This window comes from Ovis aries, chromosome 2, assembly GCF_016772045.2.
Source record: "Ovis aries strain OAR_USU_Benz2616 breed Rambouillet chromosome 2, ARS-UI_Ramb_v3.0, whole genome shotgun sequence".
NCBI classification, from domain to species: domain Eukaryota; kingdom Metazoa; phylum Chordata; class Mammalia; order Artiodactyla; family Bovidae; genus Ovis; species Ovis aries.
This window is the reverse complement of record NC_056055.1, coordinates 198,009,842-198,036,050: the sequence shown is the minus strand read 5'-3', so window position 1 is coordinate 198,036,050 and position 26,209 is coordinate 198,009,842. Positions and strand designations below refer to the sequence as shown.

Here is a 26,209-nt window from a genome sequence, read left to right as displayed (position 1 = left end):
CATAATCATTTACATTCAAGAGAGCATCACAGGAAGGCAAATAAATACATGAATGACATTATACAGGTAATATTTAAATCTGTTAAGTATTCTTAAAAGTAAATCATATATTAACTTTGCAACTTTAGAACAGCTATAGCAGATATGTGCCTAAGAATCACTTGGATTAAGTATGCATTTGTCAGCACAGACTAAGCAGCTATTGCAAAGAAACCTCTCTCAAAGGGTAGTGGCTTAAGAAACAAGCAGTTAATTTCTCTTGATACCCGTCCAAGATGACTGCTCCAGGTTTGTGAGCCCCAGTCAGTCAGAGACACCTCAGTCTTACATGAGGGCTATTCTTGTCAGTGGTAAAACAAACAATGGAAATCAAGGTTCAGAAATTTCTGAAGCAGCAAATAAAGTAGATATTGCTTTCATCACTTCTCAGACTTCATTGGCAAGAACATAGCCACATTGGCTCAATCAAATAAATAAGGAGACTGGAAAATACAGTCTCACCTACAACTTACAGTTTCCCAAGCATTCTGTGAAATCCTTTTCTTAAGGATCCTTTTCTATCCATAGCAAAAAGATCTTCGGGGTAGATGCAGGAATGGTGGAAATGTTGCCCAAGTCCATTTATCTCTCAATGCTAAATACTGGCGTTTACAGGACTCAGTTTTGCCCTAGACAAAATCTTCTGCTGTCACTTATGTTTCACAGTTTTTAAAGTTTTAGGAATTAAGAGTATTAGTTTTATAACTGATTTGGTTTTCAATTCAGCAAATATACATTAAGTTATTCACTCAAGAATTCTGGGTACTACAAACATAATTCTACTGCACAAGAAAAGAATGGTTTCTGGAAAATAACTCATAGTTGCCACCACACATTTAATTTTACCTTTTGTTACTGATTTCCAATTTACTATCACAGTGAAAGGTTTAAATATTGTCTCATTGTGTAATTTCTACATGAAGGGTCAGTTTAATTCACAATTAAGTACTTTAGTCATTGTGCTGTGTACACTACTTCTGATGTAAATACATTACATTTGATGCAAAGAAAAAATGAAACCCACATTTTTGATAAAATTCACTAATATTTTAACACTAACATCAGACCTAAATATTCAGTGAGGCTAGTGGTTATTCTTTGGTGTGAAAAGTAATGAGAGGAACCAGGGAGGAGTTCTGTGCTACAGTTCGTGTTCTATCTTTACCCATGGGTGCTGGTTACCCAGGTGTGTTCACTTCATCAACTTGTCAAGGTTTACACTTAACAGCTACCCACTCTAGTATTCTGGCCTGGAGAATTCCACTGTATAGTCGGTCACGACTGAGCGACTTCCACTTTCACTTCACTTTCACACTTAACATCTGGGTGCTTTTCTAGAGGTATTCTATATTTCAGACAAAACATACCTTTTAATCCATTAAGAATACATATTTCAACTTTCAAGTAGTAAAATCAGTAATATGCAGTTTCTAGAAACAGACCCATACTTAACCATACCCAAAGATAAATTTACGTTTTCTAAAATAATTTAAGGCTCACAAGAACTTGAACTTGTGAAAATAGTCCAGAGTTTACTCATGTACTCTTTACCCAATTTTCCCCAATGAAAACATTTTACATAAGCATAGTACATTTTCAAAACCAGGAAACTGACATTGATATAATACTGATAACTAAATTAGAGATCTTATTCTAATTTTACCAGTTTTTGCATGCATTCCTAAAAATACCATAACAGAAAATCCGTTTTTTAACCAGAGAAAAAAAATCATTTGTAACCAAGAATCTTGCTTAAGAAAATATATGATTATACCTAAGGAAAGGTTAACTAAAACTTTAATAGGAAGTAATCAGGATTGATAATCTCCACAGTAAGTTCTTCTATGAAGATTTACAAAAATTTTTAATTATAGGCTTTCAATTGTAGTTTTCCTACATAAAATGGCAAAAAAAATTTTCAATTTTTAAGTAAATAAAACACTTTCATCAAGAATATATCTAAAGTACACTAATCTGTCTATAGGTCTTTTGCCTCAAGAAAGATAATGATCTTTATTTCATACAAATGAAAATAGGGTTGTAGAAAGTTTAAGATGAAGAGATTCTCAAGTATAATCAACGAAACACTTTTTTTTTTTTTAATACATGGATATCTAAGACCCAGAGGTATACATATGATTAAAGTGGTATTTCAAGTTTGTGGCACTCTTCTGACTTGAAAATCAGGGGCTCTTTCTGCTACACCAGCATATCTGTGTATCTTAAAAACCAGAACACTGTGGGATAACTACTAATGCAATCCATCTAAAATATACTACCAAAACATTTTAAAGGGAAAAGAAATGGTCTCTAATATTTACAGTTAGTTTAAAAAAAAAAGTTTATATCACTATGAGTATGCGTGCTAAGTGTCTGACCCTGTGACCCCATGGACTGTAGCCTGCCAGGCTCCTCTGTCCATGGGATTCTCCAGGCAAGAACACTAGAGTGGGTTGCCATTTCCTCCTCCAGGGGATCTTCCCGACCCAGGGATTGAATCCACATCTCCTTTGCAGGAGGATTCTTTACCGCTGAGACACCGAGGAAGCCCTGATATCACTATATTACTTAACAAAATGATTTGACTGATGTAAGAAAAATAATTCCCAATACGTGGTTCCTGTTACTAGAGAGGCCAACTAAGTATATCCTGTGTATAATCTATTCACTTGATTAAGAACAAAGCAAACAACTTTTACTCAAGGGGATTTTTTTTTTTTTAAAGGAAAATGTAGGTCAAATGAAAGAACCAAAAGTTAATGTCTGTCTCAGGTTCTTGACTTTCACACATACAAATACGTATATATACAAACTAACAATCAGAGAAAAAATATTATAAGTCACTTACCAATGTTTTAAAACTAGCTATTTCAATGTTCCAGATATATATTTTAAAGGTCAATGAGGTGGAAACCAAGAGAGAAACCACTAAAACTCTCAACCTGGATTATATAAATATATCATGTATTAAGTAAACTTAACATGAAAATCTATTCAATAATATACATGGCACCCTAATTTCAAAAAAGACTTCATTTTTTGGGAAAGGTTTCACTATCATGGCCGAAATTTGTTTTATTTATATCTTGAATCACATAAATATTATACAACTGGTATATTACTAAATTACTTCAGCAAAATTTATCCATGTAGTCAGACACCAATTTAGTATCCCTCTATGATTCAACAGCAGTACACACAAAATGGATGAGAAGCAATGAGACTAGTTGTTTACTGAAGAAATACTAGTCTAAAAGGCAAAGATCTCAGAAACCTGGTCTTCCCACTTGATAGCTATAAGATCGGAGAAGGCAATGGCAACCCACTCCAGTACTCTTGCCTGGAAAATCCCATGGATGGAGGAGCCTGGTAGGCTGCAGTCCATGGGGTCACGAAGAGTTGGACAGGACTGAGCGACTTCACTTTCACTTTTCACTTTCATGCACTGGAGAAGGAAATGGCAACCCACTCCAGCGTTCTTGCCTGCAGAATCCCAGGGACAGGGGAGCCTGGTGGGCTGCCGTCTATGGGGTCGCACAGAGTCAGACACGACTGAAGCAACTTAGCAGCAGGAGCAGCTATAACATGCTGGGCAAATTACTTAGCCTCTTTATTACACCAGCTATAAAGTGGGGGTTTTAATTCCTGTTCTATTTCACAGTAATTATGAAGACCAAATAAAATAATGTGTATCCTTTTTTTGTAATGATAAAAGTTTTTAATGTTTTTCCATTTTATTGTAAATGTTTAAATGCTATTTAAGTGCAAGTTATTAATAGTAATATAACTTGGATCTTCCTGGATCCACATTTACTTGGTAAACTCCAGGAGCTGGGGATGGACAGGGAGGCCTGGCATGCTACAGTCCATGAGGTTACAAGGAGTCGAACACCACTGAACGCCTGAACTGAACTGAAGTTGGATCCATTTTAAATTCCATTTCTGATATAACCACCCAATGTAATGTACACAGAATAGAATCAGGAGTCAGAAACCTTCATCTCTAGTTCACTGTCACTGTCTAGTTCATTGTCACTGTTTCCTCTCTGAAGAACAGGGGAAATAGTACCTTCATATATCCACCAACTGAACTAATGTATATGAAATGTGTACTTTGTAAAGTTTATTAACCTGAAGTATTACCACTATTTGATGTGGTACTACTACATGTCTTTCACTTAACTTCTGAAAAGTACAGAACCAGAGTGGGAAAAAGGTCCCTTTGCTCTGACTCCTTCCAAAGAATGCTATCAAAAATATTCCGAGAGCATATGCAGTGTTAGTACATCCAAGAACAACTCTTAGATTACAGGAGGCATCCAACTAAAAAAAAGTTGCGATGAATTACGATGACATACCAGTTTCACTGACTTTATAAAACCTCAAGGCATAAAATTACTTCAGTAATGAGTCCTTATCAAGAACCCTTAAATCCTCTTAGAGCTTCAAGGTGTCCTTTTTCATTCCCCTACTTTACCTCAGTTTGGAATGTCAATGTAGTTATTATCAAAATAAGCACAATCTCTAATATTTACCCTGCAACTCATTCATATAAAAATAGTAGAGGCATGCTAATGGAGGTCAGGCAAAATTCAGAGCTCCTTCTGTTTCACTTTTATTTTTCAAGAGACAGAATACAAACATGAGCATTGATCAAATGTACTAGATCAAGCAATCACACATCAAATCTATTATTGTATTCTAAACATTTATGTACAAACTTACATTTTCTCATTAAATGTTCAAACTATCTGAAGTCTCTGCTTTTCAAGCATTCATTACAGGGAATCTGGAACCATATTGTAGAAAGCCACCTTAAACATTTCCATGTCTGTTTTGCTGCTTGTGAATACAAAGAACGTCCGAGATTTGTAAATGTATGTGCTGGCTGACCTTTATCAATCACAAAATATTGTGATGCCTTTTGAAGCTACTAAAATGTTTATAATTTTAGCCTTTCCATTTAATAAGCTTCAATCTCTTCCCACTACAAATGCATATACACCTGTACAACATGTAGTCATAAAGAGGACTTAAAGACAGGGGGCTAACCTTAGGACCTGGATGAGAAACACATGCCTTTTCCTTTCAACTTGCAGAGCTGTGTTCTCTTTCCAGTCATCATCCCTGACCATTGCCTTCATTCTAAGAATAGTTACTGCCACTGCCTCTAATCTTTATTACTCCATTCATCGTCACTGTTCCTATTTTCCTTTTTCAGCATCTTGTCACTGTTACATGTCCCCAGTTCTGTACCAACTTACCATTCGTAAGCACTGCCAGGTAAAATGATCCTTCCTTTCCATAAGATTAGGGGGGAAAAAAAACAGAATCTCCAAGGCAACATTTTCATAACATTAACATTTTTTGATGCTGCTGACAACACAGACTACTACTTCTCCACCAGGAAAGCTTTCTATCTGATAAATTTTAGCTGTCCTTACAGTTGTTTAAACAAAGTTAAATGGTTCTGTTCTGCCATTTAGCAGAATCTTACAAAATTATAATTCAAACATCAAAACTACTTAATTTCTACTAGCAAACACCAATTTCATTAATCAATGATCAATCCATCTTTATGATCAAGTTCGACCTTCTCCAATATAAAGAAAACTACACAAAATTCTTAAACAGAGTGTTTTAGGGCACATTCTCTGTCTTACAGAATCACATTCAGATACACAGACTGGGGTAGATTTTGTGATATATAGACATTTAGAAAAAGAAAAAATAAGAAAATTATTAATGCCAGGGGAAAAAAAGTTGTGCAGGGTAAGTACCAATTTACAGCAGCAAATAACCTTTATAGTCATAAAAAGATAACACTACTGTTCTAAACCAGATTTATAATATAACTGTACTGAAAAACTGAGATATAGGAAATGATAGGGTTCATGGAGAGGTGGGAAGAGTGCTAAATCCAAAGCAGACAATGACTAAAATTGAAAATCAACAAGTTATGAATATATTGGAGACATGGCAGTGAACAGCAAAACAACTAAGAAACCAAAAGAGTTCCTTATATCTCTAGGCAGAATGTAAAAGACAAAGGACTGATTTTTTTCTTTCTCCAACCTTAATTTCATAGAACTATTTAATTCTTTAAACTATATTCATATACAATTCTGACTGAAAAAACTAAAATCTAGCAATTATAAATCTTAATTTCTGTTAAACAAAGTCACATGTGTCACATGTGGAGGAAAGTAAATTACAGTTTCAAGATTTCACAAGCATTAGTTTATAGAGTTTTAATCACATTATATAATCATTTTAACTTCAATTTGTGCTATTGTTTTTAGTTACCTACTTGGTTGGATAAGTCCAAGACATGGGGAAAGACCACAAAATTCTGAATACTTCTCAGGCAGGTCTTGTTACATACGTTCAAATTGTTTTCTAGACAAATTAAATTTGGTTATACTGCCACCAGCTGTATGATCATAGTATTCTCATTAGTAGTTGCTACTATTAATTTTGGAACAGGTAAAATTCCCAGGTGGCAGAGGGATAAAGAATTAGCCTGCCAATGCAGGAGACGCAAGAGAAGGAAGCATGTTTGATCCCTGGGTCAGTAAGAACCCCTGGAGAAGGAAACAGCAACATACTCCAATATTCATGTCTGGAAAATCCCATGGACAGAGCCTCGCACACTACAGTCCATGGGGTCGTAAAGGACTGCATACACACACAATACAAAATTACCTTATTCTTATTTACATTTTCAAATTATTCCTGGTGTCTCAATATTTTTATAAACATGCATGAACTTTGTATATAACATTACTTAGTCATATTTTCTGCAGAAAACATCTTCAATTCTGTCCAATGCTTTTTTACTTTGATTACAATATTTTCCCTTTCATGGACAGATGTGTTTCCGTGTACATGCACTGATATCTATAATTTATTTTTGCAATTTCTTTATGACTTCTAAGTTTAAGAAGTTGTTCCCCCCCTATATTTAACATTGTTTTTTTTAAAAAAAAAAAAGTAATTAAAATTAACATGACCCATCCATTTCATTTTTAGGGAATAGAACAACCACTGAACTAACAAACAATAGTCTTTTATCTGTTCACTAAGAAAGTTTACATTTTAGCCTTAATAAAACTTTCAAGTATGTGTGTTTAAGCAGAAATCTTCAGAGGAAAAGCTGTAAACATGTTTATATACAAATCATAAATTATATTGTAGATATTATATTTACAGTGTGCTTAAACACTTTTTCTTAAAATCTCTTTCAGTAATTCAATTGTAGTTGATTTCCTTCTTCAGTTCTTTTTTTACATTAATGATTATTTTCTTGAAAATAAACTTACTTACACTGGTTGTTGTTGTTGCTATATAAATCAAATAATTCACCTTACTTGAAAAAACAAGAGTATGCTAATTTAAAACAAAAATCTTAACATATATATTCCAAACATTAACAAGTTATGAAGTCAGTTGAAATTCTACATTAAACAAGGTCCATGGAAATAGAAAACATAATCCTGTTGCTTTCCGACATACATTATATATAATACATGGTATCTGTTCTCAATTTTGTTGTAATTATGCATATAATTATGTAATAATTACATTATAATTACATAAAATGTTTTTCAAATATTATACTTTTACTGACCTCACTGATTTGCAATGTAATAACAATTCATATCTTACTCTAAATATCTTGATACGGTATATAAATCAATCTTTCCTTCATCCTGAAGCTATGTTCTTCTACAACAAAGCACAAAGTACACTTATTCACATGTAAACAGAATAAAATAATGATTCAACTTCAGCAAAGGTGCACTGAGAAGTATTACACCAAAACACCTGTTCACAGTTCTGTAAACATGCAATCATGAATTGCTTTATGAGGGAAGTGGGAACAAAGGAGAGAGGAGGAAAGGGAAGAGGAAGGGGCAGGGAGAAGGCATAAAAATAAATATGAAACACTTTCTTCTCTGAAGGAGGTACAAGGAAGACAGTCACCTTTTAAACGAGAGAAGGTAAACTGAGAGACACTGCTTAAGTAGCAGTAGAAACACAGTGATAGAGCTAGGTAGTAGCTCCAGGTCGAAAGACACATTACAACTCTAAGCATCATAAATAAGGGTGCTATTCCTCTGACAGGGAAGAGATAAAAAGCTTCTTATACTATTTATGTGAAGAATACCTGAGAACTCATATTATTACCCATTCATTTATATTTGAATGCTTCTCTGCTGAAGTATTTTACTTATATAGGAACTAGGAAAATATAAGTATTTTAAAAACAGCATCATGTCAAATAATGATAGAATATGAAGAACTGGATCCAGGAGTTGGCTGACTTAAAGGGTCAGATAGTTAACATTTTAGGATTTGCAGGCAGTATAGTCTCTATGGCACCTACTCAATTTTGTCATTATGGCACAAAGCAGCAATACACAATATATTCATGTATCCATTAATTAATTTACAAAAGCAAACTGATTTGGTCCATGGCCATAACTTGCTGACCCTTGACTTAATCCACACATTTTTTTTAAAAATTTACCAATTCAACAGACAATAATAGAGGAAACCACTACTGTAAAACTCAAAACGTCACAGAACATGTAAAGTGAATTCAGAAAAAAAGTTTAGAGGTATGAAGCGCATCTGATATTTTTGTTGTTTTACAAACATGAAAGTAACAGGGCAGTGCGATATATATATTTGTGACCTTGTTACTAAAACTGAAAGCAATTTAATTTTCTATGTGAATGTAAATAAATCTAAAAACTAAAGTGATCACTCATACAGCAGTTCACAGTAATTAGTAATTCTAATAACAATGCTTCTGGGTTCCATGAAAGTACATAATCTTATAGTGATAAAAGGTATCTCCAACATTCTGATTCACTTTCTAATTCCGAAAAACCACTATGAATGGGAAGGATGGTCCCCCAAAATAAATGTAAACATGGCTGTATGAAATGTTAATGCAAAAACAACTATCTGATACCTTCTCTTTTGGCAGTAAAACATATATTATAAAGGGTAAATGTAAACCATAACAGTTGTTGTTTAGTCACTAAGTCATGTCTGACTCTGGGACTCCATGGACTATAGCCTATCAGGCTCCTCTGTCCATGGGATTTCACAGGCAAGAATACTGGAGTGGGTTACTGTTTCCCTCTCCAGGAGATCTTCCCAATACAGGGACTGAACTCCCTTCTCCTGCATTGGCAGGAGGATTCTTTACCACTGAGCCACCAGGAAAGCCTATAAATATAAAAATCACAAAATCATATACCACTAACTCTTAATGAAATTAATTGAAACTGTATTTGAAAAAAATTTTAGATTTTATCCATATATTTACAAATTTGAAACATTCAAAAAACTAAGATTATGGCATCCAGTCCCATCACTTCATGGCAAATAGATGGGGAAACAATGGAAACAGTGAGAGACTTTATTTTCTTGGGCTCCAAAATCACTGCAGATGGTGACTGCAGTAATGAAATCAAAAGACACCTGCTTCTTGGAAGAAAAGCTATGGTCAACCCAGATTGCATATTAAAAATCAGAGATATTGACAACAAAGGTCCATCTAATCAAAGCTATGGTTTTTCTAGAAGTCACACATGGATGTGAGAGTTGAACCATAAAGAAAGCTGAGCGCCGAAAAATTGATGCTTCTGAACTGTGGTGTTGGAGAAGACTTTTGAGAGTTCCTTGTACTGCTAACAGATCAAACCAGCCCATCCTAAAGGAAATCAGTCCTGAATATTCATTGGAAGGACTGATGCTGAAGCTCCAGTACTTTGGCCACGTGATGCAAAGAACTGATTCACTGGAAAAGACCCTGATGCTGGGAAAGACTGAAAGCAGGAGAAGGGGACGACAGAGGATGAGATGGTTGGATGGCATCATTGACTCGATGGACACGAGTTTGAGCAAGTTCCAGGAGTTGGTGATGGACAGGGAAGCGTGGCACGCTGCAGTCCATGGTGTTGCAGAGTCAGACATGACTGAGCGACTGAACTGAAAAATCTGAAACCATCATCCCATTCAATAATACCTTTTCACATGAAAAATCTAATGCTAAAAATCTATTAGAGTTTAACACTGTATGTTCTGTGATGTGCTGACTATAAATTATTGTGTTCTGAATATTAAACATGGTCTCTTAAACAGCTGAAAATAATTTCAATAATGCTATTGTCATTTAAACTTTACAATTTCAGTTAAAAATTGCCTCATATCTACTGACACACTTTTGAATATTCTGATTATAGTAAATATTTGTTAAGAATATTTGCTTATATATTTTGCTTATTTTGGAAAAACCTGTTCTGTGTGTGTGTGGTCTATTTACAGAACTTACAGAAAATGAAAATTTTAAAAATAGTTTGGAATACTGATAACTGGTATAATTTGACATTTTAATAAGAGTTTACATAAATGACTACATGAAATCTTATGGTTATTAAAGGTCCTTAGACTATTTTTCAAATTTCATTCTATAAATGTCAGAGTTCAGAAAAACGTGAACTAAAAAATAAAGGCTATGTGATTTTAACATTTTCAGTACAGTGGAGGCAATACAGTTATATGGGACTAAGTTAAAAGAAGAAACCCAGAAGAAAGCAGAAGAAACCCAGACTGAAGTAACTGCTACTATTCATATACAAAGTTAATCTCAAGGATACATATTTAACACACAGCCCTCTTTCTGTCTGAAAAATTCCTCCAACATAATTTGCAAGAAAACAAGGACTTAAACACTGTTCAATCTCCATCCAAACTCACCCTCTATTTAAAAAATTAGGGTGAAAAGCAATAGCTTTTTAACAGTTCAAAATGACTCATAGCAACATTAACCAGCTGGAGGAAATCTCAAAGTAAACTATATAAGTAGCACTAAAGAATCTAATTGCAACTTAAAACAGTTTTGTTTTAGGGAAAGGTAAAGACGAAGCGAATGAAAACTTCAAGGGGAATCAAACACTAGGGGGCAGCATCAAACTGTTGGGACAACCTGAACTCTTCTAACAGCTAAAGTTAGTATATTTTTAATAAGAATTACTCGTAATGAAAGATGACCTTATAGGTTATAAACCTGTTATAAAGCAAAATAACTAGCTCTTTTGATCACCTATACCTCTTTTCCATTTCCTACTGTATACTCTTTTGCAACTTGTGAATAAGTTTAAAATACACTAGTGATAGTCCTTTTTTGACATATACATACAAAAACATTTCCATTCTTGAGGTAGCCACTACACAGATAAGGGCTGACATATAAAAATCCAAAGTATTTCCTTTGATTAGTACTGAATTTAAATTTTGTATCACTCAATTAACATTTTTAATTTGATGAAAGAGTTTTGCACATTTACTGGATAAGTTTTGTACATTCACTATCACAAGTATTATTTGACAAAAAGTTATGGAGTATGTGCCCCTCAAGGAATTTAGTTTGGCAGAAAAAAGACGTATATATGTAATTATAAGTTAGAAAATGCAAAATAAGAAGACATTCTATGGATTATTACATACGAATAATAGAATAACAATTGTATCCTCTTCAGTGGCCCAGTAGAGACCATTAAACCTCATTCTGGAATCAAGATAGAAAGCAGTCCTTCAACCACTAATGAACTGGAAGATTTGTATGCAGAAAAGAAGGTAAAATGAATCATCTGTAGCCCTTTGATTCATTATGTCATTTAATGGGGACTTCCCTGGTGGCTCAGACGGTTAAGCATCTGTCTACAATGTGGGAGACCAGGGTTCAATCCCTGGGTTGGGAAGGTCCCTGGAGAAGGAAATGGCAATCCACTCCAGTACTATTGCCTGGAAAATCTCATGGACAGAGGAGCCTGGTAGGCTACAGTCCACCATGAGATAGATTTTTCTGGTACTTCCAAGTTCACAGATAAAAGATTAAGATAAAGAAATTTGTTCAAGGCAACCAAACTAGTTAATAATGGGTCAGTTTTGAACTTTAAGTCTCATTGCAAGCCCTACATTCTCTCCAATAGCGGCCAAAACAAGGGTCAAGGAAGTGGGGTAATAGAATGGTAACAACATAATTATCTTTTAATTAAAAGTAAATAATCATTCCTGTTGTTGAATAATTACCCTGTTACAACACCTATACCCTATATTCTTCATGCTGCTGCTGCTGCTAAGTTGCTTCAGTTGTGTCCGACTCTGTGCGACCCCACAGAAGGCAGCCCAACAGGCTCCCCCATCCCTGGGATTCTCCAGGCAAGAACACTGGAGTGGGTTGCCATTTCCTTCTCCAATGCATGAACAAATCTGTTTAAAAACTAAAAGAAAACACCACTTAGAGATGTACCTGCATACCAAACTGGAGGCCTCCTAAAAATGGCTTCAAATCAAGTGCTTAAAAAAGTGGAGGAAGTCTGTTGACTTTTATGTTGTTAGAGGAATACAAATTAACACGAAGAATAATTAAAGGTTGTTGTTTAATGGATAAGTTGTGTCCCATTCTCTGCGACCCTATGGATTATAGCCTGTCAGACTCCTCTGTCCATGGGATTTCCCAGGCAAAAATACTGGAGTGGGTTGCCATTTCCTTCTCCAGGGGATCTTCCTGACCCAGGGGTCAAACCTGTGTCTCCTGCATTGGCAGCTGATTTCTTCATTGCTGATCTACCGGGGAAGCAAAAAGTTATCACATGATATATTGATGTCACCTCATAACTAACCACTTCTTCTAAAGTAGCACAAATTACAGAGGGGTTATTAACCAGGGAGCTGTATATAGAATTCAGGTTTGAGAATCTGGATACCGAAGAAGGATATATCGTAAAGTAACCTTAGTTATCCCTTCAGTTATAAATATAGGCCAAAAAAGAAAAAATCAGTTAACTTGCAGCACCTGACACTACTAATATAAATCATTCAAATTAAATCCTATATTTACAGTCTTCACTAGTTTGAAATTAGGCATTATGACCTGCCATTACTCTTGATATTTAATGCTTTACTAAAGCATGAATTCACCATTAATATTTAAAATTTTGGTAATTATATTTTAGTACAACTGGATTCTCCAGAATCTTATGTATTCCATATACTTAAAATCACCATTCTGAACTTCACCGTACAAAAGTTTAAAAGCTCCTCCAGTACATCATTCTTTTCTTCTAATCACTCATCACTGATAATACACTGATAATCCTCTATCGAGTATTTAGTGCAGGTAGGGATGTGAGATAACTGGTATGGACCTAAGGTCTAGAATAAGAGACTGACTCAAGATGACTTAACATCTCTAGAATTAAGTCCTAACAAAAAACAGTACGTAAGAGTCTTCAGGCTTTCAATTGAATTACTACAATCAACTACATTTTAAATCTCCAGTTTTTCCAATATATTACTTGCTAGTTCTTACTTAGCTAAATTTAGATATCCGTCCAAAAAAAAAAAAACCACACACACAAATGGAATGTAAACTTATTACTTGCTCGTTTTGCTCCATCAAGAATGACTCAGTTCCTAGGTGAAACTAGAGAACGAAACGGCGTAAAAGACTTTAAAAAAGTCCACAGTATAACCTACCATCTTTTTAAATTATGTGCTTTAATGTTACTTTATTACTTAAAACAATCTGAGCCAGGGACACTTCCAACTGAGGGCTGCGGATCCTGCGGGAGATCTCTCTTCCTTGTGCCCTGCTCATAAAGTCAGCCCATGTGGAGAGGCTCCCTCCCACGTGAACAGTTCTTTAGAGAAGCCACAGGAAGCCACACGTCGCCTGCGCCCTCAACCAGGCCTGGGCACTCGGGGATCCCAAGGGAGAAGCAAGGAGTTGAGCAGATCCCTGGACCCGGAGAGGGGGCTGCGAAGGTTCCCCGAGGTAGTGCAGCCTGGTGGGCCCCCTAAGGTTCTCCGCCAAAGGGCTTTCACGAACAAAGCCCGGGCAGCCGCGCCACCTCCCGGCTCACCCGGCCTCGACCACCGACCCAGCCCCACCCGAGCCCTCAGCTCCAGGGACCCCAGCTGGCTTCAATATCAACTCCCCCGCGCCCCGCCTCGGCTTTTCGGTTGGTCGGGGAGAAAGTAAGCCCCACCAGGCCTCCCGCGGTAGGAGCAGAGGCGCCACCGTCCGTTAGCCTGCCGGGCCGGAACAGCGGCGCCCAGGCTCCATCCCGGGGATCCCCGTGACACACAGGAGGGGAGCACGCGAGAGGAAGATCGGGGGCGTTCGCCGCCGCCTGTCTCCAAGCCCCTCCGAGACCGGACTGCGGACCCTCCCATCCTCGGGCCAACGCGTCCCCGCCTCCACCGGCCACGCCAACCTCGGCCCCTAACCGGCCGCGCGCAGCCCCCCAACCGCCGCCGCCTGCTCAGCGGTGACTCCCCCACTTCTCGCACGGCTCCCCAGCCTCGGCAGGAGGCTGACTCGGGCGCGGGTCCCGCACGCGGGGCGGAGGCTGCCCGATCGCTAACCCGGCAGCAGCCCAGAGCGCACACGAGGAGCGGCGGCGCCCCACGCGCAGCCCACCGCGCGCTCTGCCCGGCTCGCCGCCGCCGCCGACTGCAGCAACTGCGGGAAGCCCACAGCGCCCCGATCCCCGAAGGACTCAGCCCCGACTCCCCGGTTCCTGTCTCCCTTTCTACCCCCCCGCCGTCCCGGGACTCGCAGTCTCCGCTGCGCACGGGGCCGGTTCTGGGGGAGGGAATGTAAACAAATCGGGGTTTTATAGTTACCTCACACTCGAGTGCCGTGTGCATCTCCTCTCCGCTCGGTACCAAACCCCGGCTGCACCAAATCGTGTATTCACCAAAGCCGGCTGCGCCAACTGCGTCGCGGAGACCCGCGCGTCGGACACCACGCTACGCTAGCGGCGTACACGGCCCACTCAAGTCCTTGCGCAGCCGCACCCCGTCCGCCTATGGGCGCTACGCTCTGGGCGTACACGCACCACCCAGCCATTCACTTCGAATAACGCAAATAGCGTAGGGGAACTGCCCCACTCGAGGATTCCACACGGACCGTGAGAGCAATAGGAAATTCGAGTCTACGCAAATTGCGGAGCTCCGCGGCTCCGCGCTAGTTTTGTTCCAAGAAAAGACGCCGCGGGGGAGTTGAGAAGGCTTCTCACGCATGCGTGGAGCGACCATTTACCCCTCGCCTCTTCCCCTGGCTTTGCATGTCGGTTGCTGCCGCCCGCGTGAGGCGGACGAGTAAGGGAAGCTCTAAACGAAAACGCTTCAGCCAGGTTTCAGATTGATAAATTAAAATGTTTATCTGTACAGGAGTTAAACATCTACGTTAATTTAACCCTTCCCCTTTATTAAAGTAACCTTTCAATCTCCGAGGGGAAAAAGGAACTAATACTTATTTAGTGCTAAATGCGAGGTATTTTGCATAGTTCTCCCATCCCCACCTCCCAGTTTATTCTAAAGAGCACTTCCTGTGGACCTTCCAAGCCTAAAAGAAAAAGTTGAATCCAGAGAGCTTGTCACGCACGTAGAGAAATTTTCGAGGCTTCTGACAACTTTCCAACCTCTTCCACTACCTCCTACTGCTTAATCGATTATTCTTAACACCCAATAGCAAAACCTCCGGATTCAGCCAAGCAATTCCAAGGACTCCAGATCATGTCGTGCCCATTCTTGCTCCCATTGGTTTGCTCACACCATACTTGACATGAGAATTGTTTACTCCCCTCTTCGGGAGCAATTCACAGCCGGTACTTAAAAGGTGGCTGCCTTTACTCCATTACCCTGCTTTTTGGCATTTGATCTTCATGATGAGACTTATCTATTCTGTCTGGTGTGTCTGATTCTGTATCCAGCCAGAGAGTTACAGGAATGCCTTACTGATATCTACCAGAGTGCATAAACCCATGATCAATAGTAATAGCAAGATTTACTCTTCGGCAAGTACTTCCTGTTTGCTCTACATGTGTATTAGTTTCATTCTCGACACAAAGAAGTAGGTATTATCCTGCCCCAGGAAACTGAGACACGAGTAACTTGCCTAAGACTACTGAACAGGTAGGGAGGAGAGTTGAGATCCAAACCCAGTTAGGACTACATATTCTGGTATTCTGCATATTTAATGAAGGAAGATTGTTTTGTTTTTGTTTTGTATCCCTACAAACAATGTCTTTTAGGTGCTCAGTAAAGACCTACTGACTGCCAGGATACTCAGCTTCTCATATCCCTTTGTTTCTTTGAAAAAGCCAACCCATTGACCTCACTCCTTCAGGTTTTCACTGCTGCTGTTAGGGAGAGGGAGAAGTCCTGAGGTTTAAAGAGATGAAGTCTGAGTACTAGCTTCAGGTGTCACCATTGTCACTAACTGTTGGAGGCAATGGCCATGGTCCTCAGATTCATGGATAAATTAAAGGAATTGGTCTAAATTTATTCCAAAGTCTTTAGAGTTTATAAAATCAGAACCAAGGTCTTTAGGTTTCATAAAATCAATATAGAGTACTTCTTTTGGGTTCAGAGCATAAAAAGCTTCCAAATTATCTATCCTGATATTTTAAGGCTATAATTATTTTATTGAACATATTATTTCAGTAACTTTAAAATATATGCAATATCTTTCTCCTAAGTTTCCATAAGGTAGAGCACTTACATTCCTGATATTAATATTTTAAGGTACTTACACCTTCAGTGCCTTCTAAGAGAGAAGAACCGGAGATAAAATTGCCAACATCCGCTGGATCATCGAAAAAGCAAGAGAGTTCCAGAAAAACATCTACTTCTGCTTTATTGACTATGCCAAAGCCTTTGACTGTGTGGATCACAACTGTGGAAAATTCTGAAAGAGATGGGAATACCAGACCACTTGACCTGCCTCTTAAGAAACCCATATGCAGGTCAGGAAGCAACAGTTAGAACTGGACATGGAACAACAGACTGGTTCCAAATAGGAAAAGAAGTACGTCAAGGCTGTATATTGCCACCCTGCTTATTTAACTGAAATGCAGGGTACATCATGAGAAACGCTGGGATGGAAGAAGCGCAAGCTGGAATCAAGATTGCTGGGATAAATATCAATAACCTCAGATATGCAGATGATACCACCCTTATAGCAGAAAGTGAAAAAGAACTAAACAGCCTCTTGATGAAAGTGAAAGAGGAGAGTGAAAAAGTTGGCTTAAAGCTCAACATTCAAAAACCTAAGATCATGGCATCTGGTCCCATCACTGCATGGGAAAGAGATGGGGAAACAGGGGAAACAGTAGAAACAGTGGCTGACTTTATTTTTTATTTTTTGGCTCGAAAATCACTGCAGATGGTGATTGCAGCCATGAAATTAAAAGATGCTTACTCCTTGGAAGGAAATGACCAACCTAGACAGCATATTAAAAGGTAGAGACGTTACTTTGCCAACAAAGGGCCGTCTAGTCAAGACTATGGCTTTTCCAGTGGTCATGTATGGATGTGAAAGTTGGACTATAAAGAAAGCTGAGTGCCGAAGAATTGATGCTTTTGAACTGTGGTGTTGAAGTAGACTCTTGAGAGTCCCTTGGACTGCAAGGAGATCCAACCAGTCCATCCTGGAGGAGATCAGTCCTGGGTGTTCATTGGAAGGACTGATACTGAAGCTGAAACTCCAATACTTTGGCCACCTGATGTGAAGAGCTGACTCATTTGAAAAGACCGTGATGCTGGGAAAGATTGAGAGCAGGAGGAGAAGGAGACAACGCCAGGCCTCCCTGTCCATCACCATCTCCCGGAGTTCACTCAGACTCACGTCCATCGAGTCCGTGATGCCATCCAGCCATCTCATCCTCGGTCGTCCCCTTCTTCCTGCCCCCAATCCCTCCCAGCATCAGAGTCTTTTCCAATGAGTCAACTCTTCGCATGAGGTGGCTAAAGTACTGGAGCTTCAGTTTTAGCATCATTCCTTCCAAAGAAATCCCAGGGTTGATCTCCTTCAGAATGGACTGGTTGGATCTCCCTGCAGTCCAAGGGACTCTCAAGAGTCTTCTCCAACACCACAGTTCAAAAGCATCAATTCTTCGGCGAGCTTATCTGAACTATAAAGACAGGTTAGATGATTTGCAATATGTGGGGGGAAGAGAAAGTATTGAATTATGTGTAAATGGTTGACCCTCACTTGCTTTGCTTCAGTCACAATTTTATTTCACATATCTAAAATTTCAAGCATGAACAATCTACCTTTGTGAAGCAAGAGATAATAAATCCAATGGCTTTTTTTGCACCTCAGAGGGTTAGAAAAGAACCAGCTACAATAAATAAAGAAAATAAGAACCATGCTTCATACCTCAATTTTTAGCCATGAATAAAGAAAACCTGTCATAAAACTTTTTTTCCCCTCTAGTAGAGGAGAAAATAGACATCATACACAACAAAATTAAGAGCCTTTAATTAAATTTATTAAAAACATGAGTGCTTCTGAGAAATCAAGCCTTTCAAACTCAACAATGTTTTCCATGAATCAAAATTAGTAATAATCAAAGATAACATAAACTCCTTAAATCCATATTCAGTTTAAACTGATTTTTACATGACCAAAAATGTTTGGTTCAGACAAGTTTATACCTGAGAAGGAAGACTAAATTATATTGGTATATAGCCCTGTTGTGGGGAGTACTAAGTACTAGGAATAGGTGTTAAAAAGTTGGGAAAAGAAGGTCTCAGGAATATGTACTAAATCTAGACTCAAAATTAACTGCTTATTCAGTTTTAGAGACTCCACATTTTAGCCTGGAACTTAAGGCTTAAGTTTTAGATCTAAAGCCAGAGAAATATAAAAGGCATATTTCCCTCCTTGTTCTTTAAGGCCTGTACCACTATGTGACATTAAACCTGTCAACCCTATGGTCAGGATGGGAATTGAGGCCTGTGGGGTCACCGTTTTCTGATCCCTTGAGGAATTATGGCTCTGTCTCATCCAAAGCCTTGCCATTCCTAAAGTGAAGATAAACAGACCCTCAGAACTTACATGGATATTCTCAGAGAGAAATACAGAAGTCCTGTGTCTCTTTCTAAAAAGCAGGACTCATGAAATAGAGAAGGCCATCCTCTTCCAGAGAGCCCACCACTTTGAAAGGTACACAAAGACAGGGAGAAAGGCACCAGGGAGAAAGTCACTCTAGTGAGAAACACATTTGATTGACATGTCTGGCAAGTGAGATCATTTTAAGCTGGTAGGCTAATTCAATAAAATCAGTTTCAAGTTCTCTGCAGAAATAAAAATAGATTAGAGAAATGAAACAAAATGACAAGTCAAGCAACTCATCCAGCCAGGGTAGAAAATTAGCTTAAAAAAATTTTTTTTTCTTTTATATGCTTTGCCTAGATTATGCTAACAATAGACTTGCCAGATCTTAGTTTTAATTAACTGTGATACAAACAAAAGACTCTTAACATTAGATATCTCTACTGGGAGAAAGACAATAATGTAGAAGCTTAGAACCTCTGATTTCAGCCTCTGATTTGCCGTGGCAAATCCTTTCAAAATAGGAATGAGACCTAGCCTTGGAGAAAGGGGAAGACCCACTCAGAAGAATAAACAAAAGCAAGAAGCTCAGTGCTAGAGCAAGGATAACAGATTTGACCACGTGACAGTGATGGAAAAGCTTCTCCCGCAAACCTACTCTATCGTCCTCACCAGCCCCGGAATTCCACATTTAGAACTTTGTTCCTGGGCCTTGAAGCCAAAGAGACTCTGAGGGAAGTTTACTACCATTTTATTACTTATCTAGTGAGAAAATACTTTTCAAGGTCTTTACTGAAGAGAAAGTTTTTAAGAAGGGAGGAAATTTGATTATCCAGATTTTTAAGGGTAGTGTGGTATAAAAAGGACAGGAGGAAAAACAGACATACTGCCAACTTCTCAGTCTTGCTTCTAGCTACCTTGCTCACTCACAGAATACTGAAAAGAAGGAAAACAGAAGGCTTGGTAAGCAGCCCCTTGTACCAACCGAGGGGCCCTAGAGGCCAACAGACAGTCCTCTTGAAATTCCAGGAGCGCAGTGGAAATCAACTTTCCAAACCTTAACTCTCATTCCAAAGGAATATGTATTTATCATGTAATATAAATAGCCACATGAATATTACAGATTTAAAGAATATTTGTGGATGGTTATGGTTCAATTTAATAAAAATTATCAACATGGAAATGAATTAACAATAAGTTACCATGTAAATATTTTTAAAAGCAAGTTCATTTGTGTAACAAGTTAAATTAATAAAGTCATTTTTAAATTCATTTAAAAATGTCATCATATGAGAGCAAATTTCAAGTCTTGCCTAGGGCTTCCAAGATAATTAATAATGGGACTCATTTCACTAATGACATTTATGAAAATAATCAAATACACCTTTTAAAGCCAAGATACACTTGGTTTATCTTAACAAATATTGCTTACCTTTACTTATTAAGAATCTGACAGCAAGAAAGCAGCAAAATTCTAAATATTTGGGAAGTCAGTAAATGAACTGTCAAAACAAAACTTGTAGGGATTTCTGAATTTTTCTTGCACTGTTTCTAAGTAAAGCTCAAATCATATTTTATTTTTATTAGAATAAGCCACTTTTGCATTCTTCATAGAATCCCATAAATCACCTCTTCTTCCCAGCATACGTCTTTACAAGTTTTTTAAACTTCCTAATACTTTGTGAGGAATGATTTTGGTAATACTTAGTAGTTAGTAACCTACTATGCTTAACCTTTCCCTTGTAAATCTCACTTATAGCCTCGAATGATTTCATCACATTCAAGTTTCATTCCAGTTACAATGATGGTTGCTTTCTCTAAGCAGTTAGATTTCAGTTTTTCTTCCCACCCTAAACACATGAAGGTGTATGGTTTAAAATGTGCCAGGTGCCATTTTAAGTACTGTGAATATGGTAACTAATTTTACTCCTATGACAGCTCTGCAAGGTAGATATTATTATGCCCATTTCATAGATAAAGAAAACAGGTAGTTAGCAAGGGGTTGGAGCCACAAGCCCAATCCAGACAGTCTGGCTCTGGAGGTTATGTTCCTAATCCTTACATTACTTTATTCTTATCTAGATGCTATGTGCAGGTCCCAATTTTTCTGAGAATATCTCCATACTTTCTCTGCAAAATTTGATAATTAAAAAAAAAAATAGTAGAACCATAAAGTGGTAGCTTTCCAGGCTGTAAATGTTAATAGGTCAATGAAAATTATAAATGGAATAGAGAATAAAAACATTTAAAGATACTTATAATGTGAACATTTGATTTATCTTTGAGCTTGACTAGCTTGACTCAATTCCAAGGGAGATTATTCCAGTCTCTTAAATTAAAATGTTAATTAGCCAATTTGGTTATACATTTAGATGAAAGCTTTCCCCTCTTTATGGTGACTTGATATAATTGTTCAAGTATTTATTTATGCTAGTTATATCATTAAAAATTAGGCAGAATCAGGTGTATGTTAATGACTTTGATCACAGTCATATATATATGAGCTATTAATGTGGTAATCAATGAAGAATTGGTCAAGTGCAGGCAAATATATCCCAGCAGATTTAAACTAAAATTCAGTTATGGGATTGAAGGTTCATTTCAGTCCTTGGATTTAAATGAATCTACCTCCTCTGCAAGTCTACCTTGGGGAAGAAAGGCAAATTTTAAGGGATGAAACTATTTATAGGTAAAAGTTTGTGCTCCTTTGATGTGCAGGCCACTACATAGCTGGAAAATGAGGGCAAAGAAAATATGATTCTTTACGTAAAGTTGCTTACAGCCCAGTCAGGGAGGTAATTGAAAAGACAATTACGGTACAGAGTGACGAGGGCTGTGTTCGCGATAATATGGGTTGCTACGGCTGCAAATTACTTTGCCAACTAAGGTCCATCTAGTCAAGGCTATGGTTTTTCCAGTAGTCATGTATGGATGTGAGAGTTGGACTGTGAAGAAGGCTGAGCGCAGAAGAATTGATGCTTTTGAACTGTGGTGTTGGAGAAGACTTTTGAGAGTCCCTTGGACTGCAAGGAGATCCAACCAGTCCATTCTGAAGGAGATCAACCCTGGGATTTCTTTGGAAGGAATGACGCTAAAGCTGAAGCTCCAGTACTTTGGCCACCTCATGCGAAGAGCTGACTCATTGGAAAATACTTTGATGCTGGGAGGGATTGGGGGCAGGAAGAAGGGGACGACAGAGGGTGAGATGGCTGGATGGCATCACGGACTCGATGGACGTGAGTCTGAGTGAACTCCGGAAGATGGTGATGGACAGGGAGGCCTGGCGTGCTGCAATTCAAGGGGTCGCAAAGAGTCAGACACGACTGAGCAACTGAACTGAACTGATGGCTGCAAAAATGCTAACGGCACTCCCAGCTTTATACAAGTCCCAGACCAAATCCCCTTCACTTACACTCACTCTGCCTCTTTGGAGGCACAAGTAAACTGAGGATTCTGCATGAAGAATACCAAAATCACATGTCTCCTGTTCTACCTTATGTGTGGGGTGTTTCCAGAGAGACCAGGAATGTGTGCTCTGAGGAAAGCCTTTTATGTTCTTAGGGTGGAGAGAGTCCACAACAAACATTATGCATTATCTTTACAGAGAATCACGTGTATGCATTAGCCTTTACTTAAACTTTCTAGAATTTACATCAAACAGTGACTACTTTTGAGTATGATTTTAGCATGAGCCTCTTCCTGTATGTTTCCCAGTTCTTTACATTTTTTAAGATACCTGATTCGTCAGCAATGTTAGAAATGTAAGTAGAATGTATCTGACCATTCCAGGTGATACTGATTGCAAAATAACCAAGCTTTGTAGCAGAGATATTTGGGATTTTTCTTCTACACCTTTTTATTAAGGTGTTTCATTATTTATTATTCCTATATTTATTATTATAGGAAGCACATTTGGGAAATATTTGCACCTTTGCTATCATCAAAAAGAGATGTTATAAATCACCTGTATTGTCTTCTATGGACTAATTTTTTTTTTCATAATTGTATAGGCATAAGGGAGTAGGAAATAGAAATTAGGTATCAACAGAATCATAAAAATTTCCAACTTGCTTTGCTCTATGAAATCCCTAGAGAACTAGCCAGTCCATTCAAAGACTAGATGAAACCCTACATCCTAGACAGTGGCTCCTCCAAATTAGGTACTAGATCCAACATGTAACTGTGTCCCCTGGAACTTTTAATAAAGGTTGAAAGAAAAAGTTAGAAACCCTAAGTTTGGAAATCCGTGTGTGTGATATTAAATTGGTTCAGAGAGCTTGATTGCCTGTGTCAGGCCAAATGGTATTTGTGCTTGTGAAATAAGGCCCAAATTGGAAAACTATACCATCACTTGGGCTTCGCTGGTGGCTCATCAGTAAAGGATCCCCCTGCAATGCAGGAGCCGCATGAGACACGAGTTTGATTCCTGAGTGAGAAAGATCCCCTAGAGGAGGGCATAGCAACCCATTCTAATTTTCGTGCCTGGAGAATTCCCATGGGGCAGAGGAGCCTGGCAGGCTATAGTCCTTAAGGTTGCAAAGAGTCAGACACAACTAAAGTGACTTAGCATGCATGCACCCAACCATCACTTAGGAAATAATCTCTTTGCAATTATGTTCCTAATTTAGTATCTGTCAAAGACTGTCTTTGAAGCATTTTAAATCTTCTTATCTAGAAGCTATGCTGAGCCAAGACACTAAATAATGCAATACTAAATGATAATAATTATTAATCATAATCATGACAAGCAGTTACAGTATAGTGTTTACTATGTGCTGACACTATGTTCCAAAGTTACATTATTGATGGTCAACAAACAAATAATAAATATGGGAAAAAGTATTCTTAAACCCATTCCCATGTTTTGCATGGGTAAAAAAAAAAACTGTTCAAAAAAGACCAGCTTGGTCAAAAGTTGCTTTGGTCAGTAATTTGAAAGTTGTTAGATTTTAATATTCTTTTTATAGATATAGGTAGGAGATTTAGGTAGACTAATAATTATTAACTCATTTGAGACATAGGCTGGGAATCATGTGTTTTTTGGGCTTCCCTGGTGGCTCAGCAGTAAAGAACCTGCGGGCCAAGGCATGAGATATAGGTTCGATCCCTGAGTCCGTAAGATCCCCTGGAGAAGGAAATGGCAACACACTCCAGTATTCTTGCCTGGGAAATCCCATGGACAGAGGAGCCGGCTACAGTCCGTCTGTGAAAGAGTCAGACACAACTTAGCAACTAAACAACAACAAGTGTTTTCTAGCCTTTATACTGCCAGCAAGACCAGCTATAAAGCTTTCTAGGGCCCAGTGAAAAATGAAAATGTGGGACCCCTTGATCAAAAGTATTAAGAATTTCAAGATGGCAACAACAAAGCAATATACCAAGCACAGACCCTTCTTAGCATGGGGTCCCATGTGATTGTACAGGTTGCATGGCCACGATGAACCCAGCCCTAACTGGCCATTAATACTTTAGTGAATTATTTTTTTAAAAAAATTCTTCCCAAAGACAAAAAAAAAAAATCTTGAAAATAAATTTATTTATAAAAAGGTAGTCAATAAATTAATCAAAATCTTTATAGATTTTATAAACTCATTACATGATATGGCAAGTTACTGAGAAGATAACCCCTTGGAAGGTATGGATCATGTGACATTTTTGTTTTGCAAAGACTGTTGAAGTTATAACCAAAGAAGTATTCAACATATAGCATTTCAACATGGGAGCCTGTTTTGTTCCTAATTTGAAGAATTCAGTTGTAAAAGGAAGTATGAGACAACTAGGAAATTTTTAATACTGATGGGGCATTTGATAATAAGGAAATATTATTAATTTTTAAATGTATAGTAATAAAATTGGGCCTAAGAAAAGAATTCTTCTCTTTTAGAGGAATAGAAGAGAATTAATAGATGAAATAAGATTGTCTGACTTTTGCTTTAAAATAATCCAATGAGAGTACAGATGATGCAAGGTTATTTCTGTATAAATTGTTGAAGGGGGTGATGGTTATATGAGTGCTCATTCTATTTTTTCTACTTTTGTATTTTAAAAATTCCATAATAACAGTAAAACATGAAGCATTGTAATAAATGCAAGTTAACCAAATATACCTAGTGCCTATAATGTTCCAGTAATTGGACCAAATAGGCACATTGATGATTTTATAAATGTAGAGCTCTTTAAATACAATTTTTCAGAATTAGTCTGTATTGTTTCCCTATTTTAAATAAGAAGTTCAAAAACTAACAATAGCCTTAGAGCTGGAGCAATTCTGAGATAACCAAAACGGATCAGTAATGACATCAGCCGATATGATGCAGTCATGCCTGTGCCTAACACTTATTTTTTAATAAAATATTTAGACTGATCATTGTGGGGCAAACTGGGCATGTCTTGAAAGTGATGCAGATGTGACTTTAAAATTATTTGGCTCCATTCTAAAATAGACCCACCCTCTTCGAAGGAAACAAACAAACAAAATAACTAATTTGCATCTAACTTAAACTTTCAGCTGTATTTAGAACAAAACTCTAATACTCCTACTTATATTTCATTTGAATTTTTATACCTTCTAGCATTCCATACTGGAAGCAAAGGGCATTGTTTAAGTATTTACTACATCTGTGCAATGTTTAAACTGTTAAATTTAAATAACAATTTAACAGCATTGTTAATGGAAAAGTTTGGTGATTATAATCAGTCAGTTCTAGATTAAACTGGTAGTGGGAATTGTGTTAAGAGTTAGAGAGGGCTTGGAGCAGCCAACCCCAAATTACTTTAACAATGAAGCTCTGGTGAGCTTGTCTTTATCAGCAACAGGTGAATTGACTTGTCGACTAACCATGATTAAGAATGACAGAATTTTACCAGTTTGGGGCTGATGAGGCAAGTTCTGCCAGTGAAACACGATTGACCTGTAGAGGACGGATAAGTAGGAGACTGAGAAATTCAGGTTCAAATTTCTGGTTTCTTCTTTCTTGTCTCCCTTATCCAACCCCAACCTACGATAAGTTGGCACTTCTTTCAAACCATTAATAATTATTCTGCAAAATGATTTATCCATTCCAACAATTTGTATAAGAGGTGATAGAATGACCAAATATCATTTCGCTGATAAGCAAAATAATATTATTTAATAACTATCTTCTCTGAAGGACGAATGGAGATTTTACAGTATCAAATCAATCCATACAACAGAAATGAAACAAGCACAAGTATTTCAGAAGAAGGGCATGTATTTCT

The 26,209-nt window shown here is 37.8% G+C and overlaps 1 protein-coding gene across 8 annotated transcripts in view; it reads right to left on the bottom strand.

Moving 5' to 3' along the window:
* The window catches only part of SLC39A10 (solute carrier family 39 member 10), a 153,561-nt gene that overhangs the window by 52,257 nt on the left and 75,095 nt on the right, over positions 1 to 26,209 (bottom strand). The window contains exon 1 of one of the 8 annotated variants that reach the window (XM_060411226.1): positions 16,665 to 16,895. The exons of 5 other annotated variants lie outside the window; for them this stretch is intronic. The gene's annotated coding sequence lies outside the window, so the exon portion shown is untranslated. Of the gene's footprint in view, positions 1 to 512; positions 14,848 to 16,664; positions 16,896 to 26,209 lie in introns of those variants that run through there. 2 more of the 8 variants (XM_060411228.1, XM_060411224.1) reach the window with 2 other exon arrangements.